General features: G+C 43.9%; 1 protein-coding gene across 2 annotated transcripts in view; it reads right to left on the bottom strand.

Moving 5' to 3' along the window:
- lmo7a (LIM domain 7a) overlaps positions 1-5406 on the bottom strand; it is a 128511-nt gene extending 123105 nt beyond the window's left edge. For both annotated transcript variants that reach the window (XM_052521874.1, XM_052521875.1), the window contains exon 1: positions 5281-5406. The gene's annotated coding sequence lies outside the window, so the exon portion shown is untranslated. The remainder of the gene's footprint in view (positions 1-5280) is intronic.
- Positions 5407-14022: the final 8616 nt, after the last annotated feature.

Raw genomic sequence — 14022 nt, 5'->3', positions numbered from 1 at the left:
TCTATCCAAATCCAATAATAATATGCATATATTAGCAACTGGGCCTGAGTAGCACCTTATTGGGCACCTTATTCATCCAAGCTACTCAATACTGCCCCCAGTCCCAAAGAAGTTTGTGGAGTGGTTGAAATTTGTGGAGTGGTTGAAAAACATGTTTTAATGACTCCAACCTAAGTGTATGTAAACTTCCAACTTCAACTTTAGGAGGGCCAAGCAGAGGAAGCAGCTATTTCAGTAGTTTAGTTGGAATGGGGTCCAGTATGCAGCTTGAAGGTTAATATGCCATGACTATTTTCATCAATGTGTCAAGTGATATAGTTTAAAAGAAAACTTGAGTGTCTCCCTTGATCCTAGGTCCTGGCAGTGTTGTGCAGACTCAGGACAACTGAGCTTAGGAGAAATACTGAGATTTAAAGACAAGTCTGTAATTTGCTTTCTAGTGATTTTTGTCAAAGAAGTTCATGAATTTATCCCTGCTGAAGTGAAAGCCATCCTCTTTTGGGGAATGCTTTTTAGGTGGCTTTGCGAAAGTATCAAAAATACATTTGGGATTGTTCTTATTCTCCTCAATTAAGTTTGGAAAATAGGATGATCGAGCAGCAGTGAGGTCTCTTTGATATTGTACGATACTGTCTTTCCAAAAGCTAGTCGGAAGACTTCCAGTTTGGTGGACCGTCATATCCATTCCAATTTCGTGGAAGCTTGCTTCAGGGCTCGGGTATTTTCTGTATACCAGGAAGATAGTTTGTTAAGACAAATGTTTTTGTTTTTTAGGGGTGCGACTGCATCCAGGGTATTACGCAAGGTTACATTTAGTTCCTCAGTTTGGTGGTTAAACTATTTCTGTACTCAGACATCCATGGGTAGGTGGAGGGAGTCTGGAAGGGCATCTAGGAATCTTTGAGTTGTCCGGGAATTTATAGCAGGGCTTTTTAGGATACCTTGGTTGGGGACAAAACCCACTGGACTTTTCCATGTGAATATTAAAGTCACCAAAAATTTGAAGAATATTATCTGCCGTGACTAAAGTCCGATAGGAATTCAGGGAACTCAGTGAGGAACGCTGTATATGGCCCTAGAGGCCTATAAACAGTAGCTATAAAAAGTGATTGAGTAGGCCGCATAGATTTCATGAAAATCACGACAAAAACACAGTCATTTTGTTTTTGTAAATTGAAATTTGCTATCGGAAATTTTAGCAACACCTCCGCCTAGTAAATGAACAGCATTTTCACGTAAGTATTCCTCTTATCTAGGTGGGTGAGGACAGCGTGGAGCGCAATTGAGATTGCGTCGTCTACAGATCTGTTAGGGCTGTATGCAAATTGGAATGAGTCTAGGGTGTCTGGGATGATGGAGTTGATGTGTGCCATAACTAGCCTTTCAAAGCACCTCACCTCAGGATTGCAAATGCAAGTGCTACAAGGTGGTAGTCGTTTTAAAACATGTCGTTCTTGGGAACAGGAATGATGGTAGTCATTTTAAAACATGTGTGGATTAGACTGGGATATGGAAAATTACAGTGAATATGCCTGCCAGTTGATCTGTGCATGATCTGGGAACGTGCCATGGAATTACCTTCCAGAGTGAGTGTTGACCGTTGAGAGTGTTGACCTAATTAAAGACCATACTGTTTTTGATCATCTCTTGTACTTGGAACCTGCAGATCCCTGAAAATATTCAAAGTGATGGAGTGAGCATCTCTAGGCAGGATTTGCACACACATACACACATGAAAAGAAAGTGTACACAGAGAAGAGACAGAAGAGAACATTGAATCATCCTCTTCGTACAAAAAGGACCACCTTGATTAGTTTGACAGTAATGATGAACCAATACATGATGTCAGTGAAAGGGTTCCAATCTACACACATTAAAGTAAGCATGGATGGCACTTAATGGATTGCACACACAGAGTGTATATTTGACCCGATTCAGGGAACTCGGCGTATGTCGCAAGTCACGACTTCACAGGAGAGCCATTTGAATGTGAAACATTTTTGATCAAAATGCGTATTTTGCCAGAAATGTCTTCTGGACCATGTAAACTTTCATGTGCCTTAATAACAAACTTGTATGCCATCTGTAAATACAAATAAAATTGTTAAATTATGAGCCTTGTTGTTTAAGTCACAGAAAAAGTGAGCAACCTTCCCACTAGCCATGATTGGCTGAGATAATGAGTGGGCTGGACATGCCGAGAGAGGAGTTCGGATTGGTCTGCTATAGAAGCTTGTCAGTTTGTGTTGGTAGTCCTGTCGAACGTGGCTTTTTAAAAATGTATTGTGTAGTGGAGCTGCATAAGTGTGGCTCTCCTCTTTAGCTATCATACTCTAATTCCACTGATTTCAAAACTTTATCCTTCAGAAAGTGATGGAGGAAACCCCTGTCTCCGGATTACATCGTCAAACTAAGGGCAACCGTGGCATGGCATTCCTGACAGGCAGATGTTTCCATGCACGATGATGTATACAGGTAAGATAGCTAGCGACATTCAGATATTACACCTTTTCAAGCTAGTGTACTGTTATCTAGCTAGCTTCATTAACATTATAGGACTGGTGTGTGTTATTGTTCATTAACATTATTGGACTGGTGTGTGTTCCTGTTCATTAACATTATTGGACAGGTTTTAATGTCATGTTCCGAGTTTGATAATTTATTACACCCCACTCCTGAACTGGTCTCCTAATTAAAATGGCTTATTCTCTTGAATTTATAATACATGTTCTCAGTTAATATGGCAGTGTAATACTATAATGGTAGCCTATTGAGACAGTCTATTGCAGCCTGCCCAAAAAGGCAGCTGCAATACAACATCACAAAATGTAATCATCAACAGTCCATAATATTACTCAATTGTCCATGTCAATTTTGGGTCCCCAGGCAAAACCCGTTGAGAACCACTGCTCTAGGCTAATGAGTCTCTGGCCGTGTCTACACTTGACAATTTATGCAGCTTTTGATTCTAATCAATGAGTTTTGATCATGGAATTCTGCACACGTCATGCGTCTACTCCTACATTTAAATGTGTCTACCTTGCCCACATTGTATCCATATTCCCCTTTCCCGCACAATAATCAAATGCCTGTAAGTATTCTGCAAACGGTGGAACAGGCCAAATATAACACATCAACAACTTGATGGCAGTAGCCAACTACTGTAGCTAAACTCTGTAACTAGCCTGCAAGCTTTGCAAACTGGTTCAATTAACTCTAGACCCCCCCCCCCCAAAAAAATATGTTTTCTAATAAGCTAGCTGGCTAGCATTTATGAAGCCAGCAAACTCATTCCTCACACACAAGGAAAGTTTCATGAAAAAAGGGGCCTTGTGGGTGGAGTGCTGACAACGGTAGCCTGATTTCTTCCAGCCTGAGGAGAAATTCGCACACTCTTGCAAGTGGTCAGCCAGATTTGAACACAATCCGATCACAATGCGACTTTTGCACATCTAGACCGGTCTTTTCAATGCAATCTTCTTATTCTGGTAGCAGAAGTGGCATGTAAGTGTCAAGTGTAGAGACAGCCTCTATGGCTGCGTTGACACAGGCAGCCCCATACTGATCTTTAGCCCAATTATTGGCAAAATAGCTGATCTGATTGGTCAAAGACCAATTAGTGGAAAAATATCAAAATTGGGCTGCCTGTGTAAATGCAAGTATGGGTAGGCTACTATGTACACATTTCATAATTTGGAGAATGAGCTGGCAGAAGTGAATCCGGAAGGCTCTCAGTTGGATAACTCTGCCCACAATGAAGTCTAAACTAGGCCAACCTTTTACACACACATACCTTTTTGGGACTTAGGGACCCATTAGTGTAGGATTTCCCAAACGTGGTCCTGGGGCCTCATGCTTTTTGTCCTAGCACTTCACAGCTGATTCAAATAACCAACTCATCACCAAGCTTTGATTATTTGAATCAGCTAGGTGCTAGGTCAAAAAAAGGAAAAAAACTTGTACCCAAGGGGGGACCCAGGATCAAGTTTGGGAAACTGTGAATTGGTGCAGTGGATTTTCAATATAACTAGACAGAGGTAAGGCTACAAAGTTTACAGTTAAATATTTTTGTGGTTCTTCTTACCTCCACCCATATCTGTGCCTCCAAGAAGGCAGCATCGCAGCTGATGGACGATTGCTCTCGCCACTCCATCAAACAGTTCCAAGATCACGACTAAGATCTGATCTATTAATAATATATAATAATAATATAATATAATAATAATATATGCCATCTATTAAATCAATAATGTCATGTGACAGCTAGATGTCCTCTAGTTTGTACAACAAAGAAATAGCCGAAAAAAACAAACATTTTTTTTAGGCTATTATCCAACTGGGCAAAAACGAATTCATTCAACATTGTTTCCACATTATTTCAACCAAAACATGCAATGTGATGATGTTGAATCAAGTGGGAGAACTGATTGGATTTGAAAATAGTAATATTCTTTTCACCTGACTTTTAACCTAAATCAAATAACACGGTCACATTTTTTAGTTGATTTCACCTTAGTTGACAACTCAACCAAATGTCAATCAAAACTACACATTGAACTGATGTGGCCCAGTGGGCTGCCAAGTTAACAAGTGCAACGGAAAATATAAAATTACAATACAAATACTATTCATACTGTACTGTAGCCTATTTGCATGATTTAAACCAGTCAAAATAAATGTATCCTTTGGATATGTACAAACAAGCGTCCCTTTGCACAACAGTTGAGCATCTTTTCTGCTTTTCTGCTCTACACCATTGCCAAGTAACGTTAGGTTTACCTCAACTCCACGATTTGTGGCACACCACAAATCAACACATGTAACTTGACATTGTTCATCTTGCTATTGATACTACCCTGGGAGAACGCAACAACGGGTGTGTTGGTAAATCCACTCTGGGGTAGCAGAGTGCGCTCTGGGCGTTCGTAGGGGTCCAGACGCTCTGGCCGAGGAGTAGGGTTGATCCGAACGCTCTGACCTCCCACCCGCTGTCAAGCACCCAAACTAACTGGCAAGTTACTCCCCGATACAAATGAGAACAGCTCACTCTGACCATTTTACTCGCCCAAGCAGAGCTGGTTAGGCTGTTTTCATGTTACCCAGAGCGTTTTTGAATGTAACTGCACTGCTGGCGGCAGTTACATTTTCCGACGTTTACTGGCACCGGCCATATTCAACAGGTGTTGTGCGTTCGTAAATTCATTATTCTGCACTCTGGCGCACCCGGAATAGATAGCCAAAGTGAATTAACGAACGCGCCCAAAGTTTATTTTTACCTACCTGTTCGGTCTCGACTACACACCCGCCAGATTATTCCCAATATTGTTTGGTCCTACTAACACAATGGATGCCTACTTCCGACGAAGAGGGCTATCTGAAGGTATTGAAAGAACTGTACATTTACCATCCGACCGAAACTTGCCTCTTGAAAGTCAGGATGTTTCTCTTCCTCCACTCCGAAGCAACAGCACCACCTTTGACGTGCACTTTTCTCGTGGATCTATCACGCCACCTGGCGGAAGAGGTGATTACTTTAGCCTCTCACCATCCTTTACTGGAGGTGCTTTTTTGAATAATAGTCGTTCCTCCTCAGGTGTAGGTACGAGACTGTCAGCTAAATTGAACTATCAGTCTTGAATTAGAACTTTGAGAGCACATTTGACCTTGGCTGGCCTGGTTGCTGTCTCTGTTCAACTAACAACATGCCACTCCTTGTCATTCCTGTCCTTTGTCAAAGACACTGTCCTTTGTCAGAGACTGTCCTTTGTCAAAGAGACTGTCCTTACGGTATTCTTGAAATATCAACGTTCTATAATTAATGCGGGATAAGGATGTATTGCTGGCAGTACGATCGCAGATTTTAGATTGAAAAAATAAAATAAGACTATAAAGACATGCTAAACTTTGGGAATATCGATTTTGTTTTTTGCACCTACACGAGTACACTACAATGGTTTTCACATCATCGCAACCACACACAAAAAAAAACATTATTTGACATACTTTTATTTTAAATATTGTATTTATACCAGCATTTTTTTTTAAGTTCACATCAATGCTGTTATGTTGAAATATATTGTTGTAGGCTTTATGTTAATGAATACACTTTTGATAAAATGCATATATACCCTATGTAATTGGAATAACTCACTAGAGTCTACAAAACGTAAATTGGTCTAATTGTGGTGGGCAACAAGTTTAATACAGAGTACTGGTGAGTCCTTACTCCACCCATTCCATTCACTGCAACACACTGCATATGAATAACATGTTGGCTTAAAATATCTGATGTGCCGATGTAAAAGTGGGGTTGGCTTAGCCGTGGGAAGATATTTGGTGGGTGGCGGTGCTGCAAATTTGGGATAAAAACATTTCTCGCTGTGCCACAGACTGCTGTAATTGTTCCACTAATACAGGAACAGTAAAGGCCCAGTGCACTACTTTTGCGAGAGAAAAAAATGTCCAGGCCTGCAGAGGGCTATATCTGCGTCTGCCTATGGATTGAAGGTGGCATTTTCTGAGCTAAACTGACCAAGACAACAACATATTAAACTTCATATAGTTCTGCCACAAAACAATTACATTTTATCTCAACCAGTGGCATATGGGCTTTACTAATTTCATAGTGTATTCTACTGTTATTTTTGTCAATGCCACTCAGACATTGCTCGTCCTAATATTTATATATTTCTTAATTCCATTCTTTTACTTTTAGATTTGTGTGGATTGTTGTGAATTGTTAGATATTAACTGTGACCTTAGCGATCACTGCTTCACAGTCTGTGTTTGTAATGGCTGCTCAGTGAAACACCTGTCCTGATTTGTCATAGACGCTGACTAAAAAACTTTAATGAGCAAGCCTTTCTTCATGGCCTCTGTAAATTGGTATAAAATCGGAAGACGCTTGATATTTTCAGTGATATTGTTAACAATGAGAATTAAAAATAGGTTCAGCCCCTGGTTCGACCGTGATCTGGCAGAGTTACACCCCCTCAAGAAATTCATTTGGCAAAAGGTTTGGCACACATACTCAGGCTGACTGGCTCTTGTTCAGGCAAATGAGAAATAAGTGTACTCAGGCAACCCGAAAGGCCAAAGTTAGTTACTTTCAGGAGCAGTTCTCTCAGCCCTCATCCTCCACCCGTTCGGCCAGTTACATTTTGTTAAAGGTCCCCAAAACCACAAAGCTCTGGGTTGCTCCTCTTTTCAATTCGATGTAACTTCGACTAGAACGAGCTGCAAAAAACACTCAAACTAGACAGTTTTAGGTCCATCTCTTCATTCAAAGACTTTATTATTATTTATTTTTTTAAATTTAACCTTTATTTAACCAGGTAGGAATGTTGAGAACAAGTTCTCATTTACAATTGCGACCTAGCCAAGATAAAGCAAAGCATTGACAGATACAACGACACAGAGTTACACATGGAGTAAAACAAACATACAGTCAATAATACAGTATAAACAAGTCTATATACAATGTGAGCAAATGAGGTGAGAAGGGAGGTAAAGGCAAAAAAGGCCATGGTGGCAAAGTAAATACAATATAGCACTGGAATGGTAGTTTTGCAATGGAAGAATGTGCAAAGTAGAAATAAAAATAATGGGGTGCAAAGGAGCAAAATAAATCAATTAATTAAATACAGTTGGGAAAGAGGTAGTTGTTTGGGCTAAATTATAGGTGGGCTATGTATAGGTACAGTAATCTGTAAAATGCTCTGACAGTTGGTGCTTAAAGCTGGTGAGGGAGATAAGTGTTTCCAGTTTCAGAGATTTTTGTAGTTCTTTCCAGTCATTGGCAGCAGAGAACTGGAAGAAGAGGCGGCCAAAGAAAGAATTGGTTTTGGGGGTGACTAGAGAGATATACCTGCTGGAGCATGTGCTATAGGTGGGAGATGCTATGGTGACCAGCGAGCTGAGATAAGAGGGGACTTTACCTAGCAGGGTCTTGTAGATGACATGGAGCCAGTGGGTTTGGCGACGAGTATGAAGCGAGGGCCAGCCAACGAGAGCGTACAGGTCGCAATGGTGGGTAGTATATCAAATCAAATTTATTTATATAGCCCTTCGTACATCAGCTGATATCTCAAAGTGCTGTACAGAAACCCAGCCTAAAACCCCAAACAGCAAGCAATGCAGGTGTAGAAGCACGGTGGCTAGGAAAAACTCCCTAGAAAGGCCAAAACCTAGGAAGAAACCTAGAGAGGAACCAGGCTATGTGGGGTGGCCAGTCCTCTTCTGGCTGTGCCGGGTGGAGATTATAACAGAACATGGCCAAGATGTTCAAATGTTCATAAATGACCAGCATGGTCGAATAATAACAAGGCAGAACAGTTGAAACTGGAGCAGCAGCATGGCCAGTATATGGGGCTTTGGTGACAAAACGGATTGCACTGTGATAGACTGCATCCAATTTGTTGAGTAGGGTATTGGAGGCTATTTTGTAAATGACATCGCCAAAGTTGAGGATTGGTAGGATGGTCAGTTTTACAAGGGTATGTTTGGCAGCATGAGTGAATTTGTTTTGTGAATTTGTTGCGAAATAGGAAGCCAATTCTAGATTTGGATTGGAGATGTTTGATATGGGTCGGGAAGGAGAGTTTACAGTCTAACCAGACACCTAAGTATTTGTAGTTGTCCACGTATTCTAAGTCAGAGCCGTCCAGAGTAGTGATGTTGGACAGGCGGGTAGGTGCAGGTAGCGATCGGTTGAAGAGCATGCATTTAGTTTTACTTGTATTTAAGAGCAATTGGAGGCCACGGAAGGAGAGTTGTATGGCATTGAGGCTTGTCTGGAGGGTTGTTAACACAGTGTCCAAAGAAGGGCCGGAAGTATACAGAATGGTGTCGTCTGCGTAGAGGTGGATCAGAGACTCACCAGCAGCAAGAGCGACCTCATTGATGTATACAGAGAAGAGAGTCGGTCCAAGAATTGAACCCTGTGGCACCCCCATAGAGACTGCCAGAGGTCCGGACAGCAGACCCTCCGATTTGACACACTGAACTCTATCAGAGAAGTAGTTGGTGAACCAGGCGAGGCAATCATTTGAGAAACCAAGGCTGTTGAGTCTGCCGATGAGGATGTGGTGATTGACAGAGTCGAAAGCCTTGGCCAGATCAATGAATACGGCTGCACAGTAATGTTTCTTGTCGATGGCGGTTAATATATCGTTTAGGACCTTGAGCGTGGCTGAGGTGCACCCATGACCAGCTCTGAAACCAGATTGCATAGCAGAGAAGGTATGGTGAGATTCGAAATGGTCGGTAATCTGTTTGTTGACTTGGCTTCGAAGACCTTGGTAGGCATGGTAGGATAGATATAGGTCTGTAGCAGTTTGTGTCAAGAGTGTCCCCCCCTTTGAAGAGGGGGATGACCGCAGCTGCTTTCCAATCTTTGGGAATCTCAGACGACACGAAAGAGAGGTTGAACAGGCTAGTAATAGGGGTGGCAACAATTTTGGCAGATAATTTTAGAAAGAAAGGGTCAAGATTGTCTAGCCCGGCTGATTTGTAGGGGTCCAGATTTTTCAGCTCTTTCAGAACATCAGCTGAATGGATTTGGGAGAAGGAGAAATGGGGGAGGCTTGGGCGAGTTGCTGTTGGGGGTGCAGTGCTGTTGACCGGGGTAGGAGTAGCCAGGTGGAAAGCATGGCCAGCCGTAGAAAAATGCTTATTGAAATTCTCAATTATGGTGGATTTATCAGTGGTGACAGTGTTTCCTATCTTCAGTGCAGTGGGCAGCTGGGAGGAGGTGTTCTTATTCTCCATGGACTTTACAGTGTCCCAGAACTTTTTTGAGTTAGTGTTGCAGGAAGCAAATTTCTGCTTGAAAAAGCGAGCCTTGGCTTTTCTAACTGCCTGTGTATAACAGTTTCTAGCTTCCCTGAACAGCTGCATATCACGGGGGTTGTTCGATGCTAATGCAGAACGCCATAGGATGTTTTTGTGTTGGTTAAGGGCAGTCAGGTCTGGGGAGAACCAAGGGCTATATCTGTTCCTGGTTCTAAATTTCTTGAATGCGGCATGTTTATTTAAGATGGTTAGGAAGGCATTTTTTTAAAATATCCAGGCATCCTCTACTGACGGGATGAGATCAATATGCTTCCAGGATACCCCGGCCAGGTCGATTAGAAAGGCCTGCTCGCTGAAGTGTTTCAGGGAGCGTTTTACAGTGATGAGTGGAGGTCGTTTGACCGCTGACCCATTACGGATGCAGGCAATGAGGCAGTGATCGCTGAGATCTTGGTTGAAGACAGCAGGGGTGTATTTAGAGGGGAAGTTGGTTAGGATGATATCTATGAGGGTGCCCGTGTTTAAGGCTTTGGGGGGGTTCCTGGTAGGTTCATTGATCATTTGTGTGAGATTGAGGGCATCAAGTTTAGATTGTAGGATGGCTGGGGTGTTAAGCATGTTCCAGTTTAGGTCGCCTAGCAGCACGAGCTCTGAAGATAGATGGGGGCAATCAGTTCACATGGTGGTGTCCAGAGCACAGCTGGGGGCAGAGGGTGGTCTATAGCAGGCGGCAACGGTGAGAGACTTGTTTTTAGAGAGGTGGATTTTTAAAAGTAGAAGTTCAAATTGTTTGGGTACAGACCTGGATAGTAGGACAGAACTCTGCAGGCTATCTTTGCAGTAGATTGCAACACCGCCCCCTTTGGCAGTTCTATCTTGTCTGAAAATGTTGTAGTTTGGAATTAAAATTTCTGAATTTTTGGTGGTCTTCCTAAGCCAGGATTCAGACACAGCTAGAACATCCGGGTTGGCAGAGTGTGCTAAAGCAGTGAATAGAACAAACTTAGGGAGGAGGCTTCTAATGTTAACATGCATGAAACCAAGGCTATTACGGTTACAGAAGTCATCAAAAGAGAGCGCCTGGGGAATAGGAGTGGAGCTAGGCACTGCAGGGCCTGGATTCACCTCTACATCGCCAGAGGAACATAGGAGGAGAAGAATAAGGGTGCGGCTAAAAGCAATAAGAATTGGTCGTCTAGAACGTCTGGAACAGAGAGTAAAAAGAGGTTTCTGGGGGTGATAAAATAGCATCTAGGTATAATGTACAGACAAAGGTATGGTAGGATGTGAATACAGTGGAGGTAAACCTAGGTATTGAGTGATGAAGAGAGAGATATTGTCTCTAGAATCATCATTGAAACCAGGAGATGTCATTGCATGTGTGGGTGGTGGAACTAATAAGTTGGATAAGGTATAGTGAGCAGGACTAGAGTCTCTACAGTGAAATAAGCCAATAAACACTAACCAGAACAGCAATGGACAAGACATATTGACATTAAGGAGAGGCATCCTTAGTCGAGTGATCAAAAGGGTCCAGTGAGTGGAGAGGTTGGTTGGGGGTCACGGCGATTTAGACAGCTAGCCAGGCCATCAGTAGCAAGCTAGCATAGGATGGAGGTCTGTTGTTAGCCACCTCTTGCGTTCCGTCAGTAGATTAGTGGGGTTCCGTGTGGTAGAGGGGATTAATCCAAATCACGGACACTCTTGACAGTTGTGGTTGCTTTGCATGATGTATTGTTGTCTCTACCTTCGTGCTGTTTTCTGTGCCCAATAATGTTTGTAAAATGTTTTGTGCTGCTACCATGTTGTTGTCATGTGGTGTTGCTAACATGCTATGTTCGTCTTAGGTATCTCTTTATTTAGTGTTGTGGTGTCTCTCGTCTTAATTTTTATTTTATCCCCCGTCCCTGCAGGAGACCTTTTGGTAGACCGTCATTGTAAATAAGAATTTGTTTTTAAACTGACTTGCCTAGTTAAATAAAATAAAACAATCATTTATACCTTTTCGGCTAATTCTTTAGAATTCAAATTGGCTCCATACACTGCAGTTAAACACTTTTGGGACAAAGTTAGAAAATGAATTTCAAAATTCATGAATGGAAATATGCAATACTTCGCATCTACGTTACTTTACAGCTCCTTCATGGAGACGTTAGCTGGGTAGGGGACATTGGCTGGGTGGGGTTGGGGGAATGGGATGTTTGGATGGAGACGTTGGCTGTGTGGGGTTGGAGACGTTGGCTGTGTGGGGTTGGAGACATTGGCTGGGTGGGGTTGGGGGAATGGGACGGGTGGGGCTGGGGACGTTGGCTGGGGATGTTGGCTGGTTGGGGAATGGGATGGGTGGGGCTGGGGACGTTGGCTGGGTGGGGAATGGGTTGGGTGGGGTTAGGGACGTTGGCTGGGTGGGGTTGGGGACGTTGGCTGGGTGGGGTTGGGAATTGGACGGGTGGGGTGGGGTTGGTGGAATGGGACGGGTGGAGCTGGGGACGTTGGCTGGGTGGGGCTGGGTGGGGTTGGGATGGGTGGGGTTGGAGACGTTGGCTGGGTGTGGTTGGCCGTGTGTTGTGTTGGGAACATTGGCTGGGTGGGGTTGGAGACGTTGGCTGGGTGTGGTTGGCCGTGTGTTGTGTTGGGGACGTTGGCTGGGTGGGGTTGGGAACATTGGCTGGGTGGGTGGGGTTGGGGACGTTGGCTGGGTGTGGTTGGCTGTGTGGGGTTGGGGACGTTGGCTGGGTGGGGTTGGGAAAATTGGCTGGGTTGGGTTGGGGAATGGGATGGGTGGGTGGGGTTGGGGACGTTGGCTGGGTGGGGTTGGGGACATTGGCTGGGTGGGGTTGGAGATGTTGGCTGGGTGGGGTTGGGGAATGGCATGTGTGGGGTTGGAGACGTTGGCTGGGTGTGGTTGAGGAATGGGATGGGTAGGGTTGGCTGCGTGGGGTTGGGGACGTTGGCTGGGTTGGGGACGTTGGCTGGGTTGGAGACGTTGGCGACATTGGCTGGGAGGGGTTGGGGAATGGGATGGGAAGTTTGGGTTTCCTTTTATTTTCCTGTACAGTGCATTCTGAAATTATTCAGACCTCTTTCCTTTTCCCACATTTTGTTACAGCTTTATTCTAAAATGTATTTAAAAAATGTTTTCCCTCAATCTACACACAATACCCCATAATGACAGAGCGAAAACAGGTTTAGAAATGTTTGCAAACGTATTACAAATAAAAATATATAACTTATTTATATAATTATTCAGACCCTTTCCTATGAGACTCAAAATTGAGCTCAGGTGCATCCTGTTTCCATTGATCATCCTTGAGATTTTTTTACCACTTGGGGATCCACCTTTGGTAAATTTAATTGATTCGACACGATTTGCAAAGAAACACACCGGTCTATATATGGTCCCACAGTTGACAGTGCATGTCAGGGGAAAAAACCAAGCCATGAGGTCGAAAGAATTGTCCGCAGAGCTCCGAGACAGGATTGTGCTGAGGCACAAATCTGGGGAAGGGTACCAAAAAATGTCTACAGCATTGAAGGTCCCCAAGAACAGTGGCCTCCATCCTTCTTAAGTGGAAGAAGTTTGGAACCCCCAAGACTCTTCCTAGAGTTGGCCGCCCGGGCAAACCAAGTAAATGGGGGAGGAGGACCTTGGTCAGGGAGGTGACCAAGGGAGAACCTTCCAGAAAGACAACCATCTCTGCAGCACTCCACCAATCAGGCCTTTATGGTAGAGTGGCCAGACGGAAGCCACTCCTTAGTAAAAGGCACATGACAACCCACTTGGAGTTTGCCAAAAGGCACCTAAAGGATTCTGGCTGTGAGAAACAAGATTCTCTGGTCTGATGAAACCAATATTGAATTATTTGGCCTGAATGCCAAGAGTCAGGTCTGGAGGAAACCTGGCACCATCCCTACAGTGAAGCATGGTGGTGGCAGCATCATGCTGTGGGGTGTTTGTCAACGGCAGGGACTTTGAGACTAGTCAGGATTGAGGGAAAAATAAACAGAGCAGGGCCTCCTGGGTGGCGCAGTGGTTAAGGGCGCTGTACTGCAGCGCCAGCTGTGCCATCAGAGACCCTGGGTTCGCACCCAGGCTCTGTCGTAATGCACAATGCACAATTGGCCTAGGGAGGGCTTGGTTGGTAGGGACGCACACCAGCGACAAGACAAGCACATCCCTACCAACCAAGCCCTAGGCCAATTGTGCATCGCCCAGCGGACCTGTGGCGG

This window comes from Oncorhynchus keta, chromosome 7, assembly GCF_023373465.1.
Source record: "Oncorhynchus keta strain PuntledgeMale-10-30-2019 chromosome 7, Oket_V2, whole genome shotgun sequence".
In the NCBI taxonomy this organism is placed as follows: domain Eukaryota; kingdom Metazoa; phylum Chordata; class Actinopteri; order Salmoniformes; family Salmonidae; genus Oncorhynchus; species Oncorhynchus keta.
The sequence above is the reverse complement of the archived record's forward strand: the minus strand, read 5'-3'. Positions and strand labels throughout refer to the sequence as shown.